Genomic DNA, 6,579 nt, shown 5'->3' on the forward strand with positions numbered 1-6,579 from the left:
TTTTTTGTTAAATCAGGCTAGATGTTTTTGGATGCGGGGTCGTCTGGTCAAAGTTGACCAGGCGTACATTTACCAAAGCAACCAGTTAGTCCTGATCCATGAAGCCTCCTTGATGATGAAGGGAAATAAACCTAATAAACATCCTGTAATCTGCAAACTTGCCCTGCACCCCAGCAGGAGGCGCACAGAAAACCCTGCAGTGCGTTTGCGGTGGAATTAGAAGTCAAATATCTTGATGAATGGCTGACGGTCACACCGTGTGGTAGGTCGAAGTCAACAGATTCTACTTGAGCGAGGCTGACTGTGGTAGGTCGGCTGCAACAAAGTGAAAGAGCTTTTGCCTGTGGAGTGTAGCAGTGTGGTAGGTGGAGGCTTCTGAGGGGCCGCAGAAAAGGACCACACAGACATCCAGACCACTGGTGATCACAACGCTGTGACAAGGTGTGGATCCATAAGTCAAACACTTCTCTGTTAGCCTCATTTCACATCTTCTCTAACCTACAGACGTGATTCATCAGGCATGTGGTGTATTGAATGTATAAAAGGAAAACCAAAAGACAATACGTGGTAATGTTTCTGTTTTCAGCAACATTGCCAACAAAGAAAGCTATGCAAAGATTTGGAAAAGATTCTCCCTGATTCGTGTCTGACAGGGAACTTTTGTTGCATGTAATTCCTCATTCATGTTCTCCAGAGGATGATTTCTACATTAGCCACTGACCACTTACAGTATAACTTTCTTCTAATGCACCCATGAGGCTGACATTTGTGATTTATGATATCATGACAACTATTTAACAGCAAGAAGCAAAGGCAGTAACCAAAATGCCACCAAATCAGGCTAAATCAGAGTCTTTTTCAGACTAGAGGGACTATTTGTCATACGATATATCATGCTTGGCCTAAAGCCTGTTTTCTTTATATCCTATGTGTAAACAGTGACCTCGATGCTGTATCACTGGGCTTTAGTATGAAGGTTACTGCCTTCATTGTAACTCAGTTTGTTCCCAGGTGAAGCATTAACTTCCCATTAAACTTAAAGAGCAGAACTAAAAGTAGAGCCGGGCTTGTGGTTTCTCAGTCTCATCGTGCTTCAGCGTTTCCAAACAGACACAGAATTCAATAAATACCAGTAGTGGGTGTCCAGTGTTGTGGTCGCTAGAAGCAGACCACACAGAGGACGAGCCCACGGATGAATTACAGGTACTTACAGTAACAAGCTGTGGATTCTCAAGTCAGAGGCGGTCTCAGGAGATGCCACCCTCTTAGTGCGCATCTGTGCGCTGTGGCCCTGTGTGATATTTTTGGTTGTGTGACTCACCCTTAACACTACAGCAGAACCGGATGCTCTGGCTCGGCTGTAAATTACATAAATAGTCCCGTTTCAACCACAACTTTGTGCGTAACGACCACTCCGCTCCCAGAACACTGCTTCTAAATTCATTCATCCATTTATTCAGCCGGGGTAATGTTTTTGAATGTAAAATATCTTTATTCGACCTTCTCAAAATGTGGATCAATAACAGAAATTGTCATCATGGTGAGTTGGAATACTATTCACAAATAGGAATTAATAAGACATAATTCTCAAATCAAAATCAGCATGTCATCATAATTCATGAAAAGCAACAAGCCTCTTCCAGACTCTGTCCACTTGTCCACGATCAAGCAACTTTATAAATAGACTTTTATACATTTTTGGGTGTTGAGATTTCAATGAGCAGTCTTCCATTAGTGAGTCAAGATTGAATCTGAGATGTTAAGTCTAATGTGACAGAACAACAATCATCACACTTCATACCAAAAATACATAGAAAGTAACTGTAACAGAAAGGAAAGCTTCTGTAGTTAACACATAAAACAAAGATTTCATCAGAAGTACTTGACAAATATCAGTATACCATTCTTTTTGTTATACAAAACAAAAACGGATTATTTCTTTTTTTTCTCCATGTCAACACGTGATAGTTGATGGTATGTTGGCAACATCTGCATTTCAGGAGTTAACAGAAAGTCATCTATTAACATAACATGAATCACTGGACATTATTCATCTTTGCCCCCGACCCCGTCCCACCCCCAACATAATGTCTTTATACATGATATTGCATGATAAAAACTATGATGAAATCATTGACATATCGATGACATTTACATAGTCAGCAAACAGTTTGTTTGCTGCTAGAGTTTGGAAATGACTTCTCATCGTCTCGGTGTCCTTTTGTTTTTGTGTTTTTTTTATTAGCTTTTCATTCTTTTTCACGTCTTCATGTGATTCTGTAATTAAGACTGAGGTGAATTCAGCTTTGGAGTCCAATCACTAACTGAAAATAAAGGAAAATCAAGTGCTGTCTTTTTTTTTTTAGTTTTTACATATCAAAATGTTTCCCCCGGAATCAAGTTAAATAATTGGGGAACAAAATATTCTTGATTATTTTAGTTTTAATTAATCGACTTGAAACTGAATTGACCTCAAATCTGCAGTAAAACCCATCTAGTTTCAGAGCTCAGTCAGAGTATGTAGTCTTTAGTAGAAAAAACTACAGTGTCACTACTGGTTTTGCTGGTTCTGCACCACTTCTGAATTAAATCAAGAGTTCTTAGAGGCACCTGGAGTGGTACAAATATGTGCTCATCAGGGTTAAGGTATTGTCAGTTCCTTGTTAAGGTATTTTTCAGTTCATCGTCAAGTCCTCAGGAACAGAGTGCCCGGAGAGGAGAGGAGACCAGACCAACGATCACACAGGTAATGATGCTCAGAAGCCCGACGTGACCACTCAGGTCTCAGGGCTTTTTTTTTTCCTTTGTTGTTTTCTCTTTGTAGATTTGTTGTAAAATATGTCCTGGGCCCGTGAAAGTATTCCCACATGAGAGATGCACGCTATAGGAGATGTCTAAATCACAATATATACTATATGAGAGACATAACCGCCATCTATACCGTTAGATATAAAAAAAAAAAAAATCACCATGCTGACTTCTCAGCAAAGTGCACTGTTTTTCTCAAACGATCATGTACATATCAAAAGCAAAAACATATTTCTTGCGATACCAAATGGATGAGGTCTGTAGATACCGTTTCAATTGTTTTATCGAGTTTTTCGAATGCCTGCACAGTCAGTTACTTCAAGGTCAAAGTGAAAGAAACTTTTCTTGAATGAGGGCCCAGCGCTCCTATCCTAAGGTGGTTGACAGATGTAGGCTAAGGTCTGTGCAGAGCCTGCATGGACAGCATCATTAGATTCAGCGTAAGGGCTGTTTTCATATTGTCTTAAAGGCCCAGCTTGGAAAACCAGATTACAGCAGGACTATTCTACCAAAATGTGTCGCACTGCAACTTAACGGTCGGGGGATGCTGAGGAGGGGACGTTCGTCATTTGGCCGACGACCACATCACAGGAGCATCGACTAAACATCTCGCTTGCACGTCCCAACACTGTGTGCGTTTAGTCGATCGTTTCCATAATGAGCCTTTAATACAGTACTGTTGTGCACAGCTTCCTGAGAGTTAGCTAGCTTCCATTCTGAAAAACACACTGCACATCTAGCTATCTGCTCATTGTTTGTTAATATTGTAGGGATGCGCCAATAAACAAGTCAAGATACAAGACATCTCGCTCCACTGAGCCAATGTGCGGCCAAAATGACGGATCTTATCTTTGTGTATAATTCCCACTACCCACGTCAAATTCTTGATTTTTTTTATATTTCCGATGATTCAGCCATATTTTTTTGTAACTTATTAGTTATTAGTGCATCCCTAACAAAGTACAACACGGTTTACAGTTACATATAAAACCTAGAATCCCTCACTGGACTGTTTTTTTCATTGTGATGTTGCCTGTTAGGTAAACTGAGCACAGATCAGCTTGTGTGGTTGAAATGCTCAGTGAAATGGATCCAGTCACTGCTATGATCATACTTTCCTCCCCAAAATGAGAGAAATATGCCAATTTCTTCCATGAACCAATCAACTGTGTGCTTTTATTTACACAACTAATCTGATTCCTGTGTAGCCTCAGGAGATCCTGCTACAGTCTGTCAGCCTGAAGTGCTGCTCTGAGAGGGATAACCGCAGCTTGTCACAGTCCTACTTGGAGCAATGTCACTGGTATCATGACAATCAGTGTCATTGATGTGGACATATCATGTGGTTATAGCCTACAGGGGCCATAACTGTGCTCATGGGCACGATGGTGAGTCACAAACCTCTTTTTGGCAACGCCATCAATCCGCGTAATGAGTGCTCTTGTTATATTTATGGAACAGGTACTATTTTTTTTTTTTAGTTAAAAGCAGCATGCATTCATGTGACTCATTAATAGGAAACTACAGCATCTCCCCGCTTGTCAAATGAGTTGGCGAAGCAGCCCGTTAGGTGTGTCCAGCCAATCACCTCTGGGCCGTCTTGTTTGAAACGTCCTGTAGAAATTACAGCTTTTATGTTGCTGGTGTAGCAGTGATCACTGTTAATAATTAACGTCGAACGTGTTTTGATAACAACCACTGAAACTGGTGGCATCTTCTGCTACATCAAGGTACATCGTTGTCAGAGCGACAATAATCTGGGCGGTACTGGTGGCATGTCACAATGACAGTGCTACATAAATGTGACTTTTTTTTGGACATTTGAGCCCACAATCAGGACAGTAGCTACCACTGGGGACACTGAGGTCATGTCATCTGTGTTTCCCCTAGGAATCTGGGCGTTTTATAACTCACACTCTACAATTTAGCAAATTGTTGTAATGCACGGTCACTATTCTATCAGACTCATGGGCCTCATACAAGGAGCATTTGTACAGAATTCATACAAATAAAGTTTTTGGGTGGTCCCCTCCTGTTGTTTCAGTCTGAACAGAACAGCTCCACACAGAGACTGACTCAGTTATAATGCTATATATGTTGCCAAAATCAAATTACTATTCTGTTCACCAAATAATCATGGCTTGGCAATTTTCTTCTTTTTTCTCCTTCTTTTTATGGATTCATGATTCTACTGATATATGTATGCACGGTAACTTTTACAGTTCAGTAGCTGCTCTTTCTGTCAGCCGCTTCAAGGTCTTTATGGGACCATCCAGTGATGCACCAACAGTGGAACGGTCCCATTCACCTACTGTATAACAGGAGATTCACTGACCGCCATCCATCTAAGCAACAGCCGCTGGTTACTCCAATGATCACATCTCACAAACATGCAGTGACATCAGGTTGAAACCAACGTTTTACAACAAGCTTCCTGTTTGAAACAATCGGATGACAAATCTCACAGATTAAAGTCTTTAAATGTTCCTGCATGAGGCCCAGTATATTTCACTGTAGCTACTTTAGGCTACTTTACTACGGGGGTGTGTGGGCGGTACATTGGGAAGACTTTTTCTAAAATCCTAGTTACAGCCCTGCTCATAACAACATAAAAATGTATATCTAACATGCTAGCAAGGATTAAATGGTAGGACAGGTCACAGTATATTCTGCTGACTAATAGTCATGTTACAGAGGCAACATGTTGGAGTGATTTAGTACTCTTTAAAGTCTTTTGTATTCATTTTTGGGATTACTTGCTGTGATTTTATCTCACTTACAATTCTTCTTAGTACTTCAAGCAGCGTTGCTTATAAAGAGGCATATAAGAGACATCACCTTAAGACAATGCAGCACTTGGGGCTTCCCTCTGAGAGAAGAGAAGGCCGACTCATATAGCCATATTCTCACAGTCTTAAGACATCTGTAGAGTAAACTGATCACTGTATGCTGGAACCATATGCTGGAGTAAACTGCACACTGGAGAAGCAGGCTATTACATAGTGGTGAACTTAGATCAAAAGAAAACATGATTTCTAAGTCTGACTTGGACGGCTGCAATTCAGTTCAGCAATTGAAATTTTTACTATGCACTGTAGGGCTTGTTTTGAGGCCATCATGATGCAGGGTAAGCGTCTTTTTCCTGCGTTGTGATCATACACAATCAGTTTGATTCTCAGCCCTCTGCTTTTTTCCGTGGAATATCCAGCTAAAATATCCATTTTATTCCCATCCGTCTAATCCGACCAAATCAGAAGTGAGGAGTCATACAAACAATGGATTTGCACATACTCCGATGCTCTTCTGGCACAAGGAACACTGAAACCAAGGGTAGAAATACTATACTCGAATGCATTAGAGTCAGATGAGGTTTTGTTGTCGGCTGTTTTTGTCAGCAGTAATGTTATTTACATTGTTAAGTATGTACAGCAGAGAATCTCCCAGAGATGTTAGGTTCTGTAAAGCTGCAATGGGGCACTCCTTTAAATTCCCTTACATTTGAAAGTCCTTAGATGAAGAGCCATACAAGTCCCTGCTTGAAGTGTTCTGAATGTTTAATAATGTACTTGCTGCTGTATTGCGAGTCTCCACTCCATCATCGTACGGGGAGTATCAATAGTCTCCTTTCTGAAGCTATGAATGTACACAACACGCAAACTCAAAGTCATTAAATAGCAAGATTTTAAATGAATCATCATAAAATCATAGACGGACATGATGGTTCTTCATCTTAAGGATTGAATTTCTCACACAAATCAAGACTTTAAATAC

The sequence above is a fragment of the Pempheris klunzingeri genome, chromosome 11 (genome assembly GCF_042242105.1).
Source record: "Pempheris klunzingeri isolate RE-2024b chromosome 11, fPemKlu1.hap1, whole genome shotgun sequence".
Lineage (NCBI taxonomy): Eukaryota > Metazoa > Chordata > Actinopteri > Acropomatiformes > Pempheridae > Pempheris > Pempheris klunzingeri.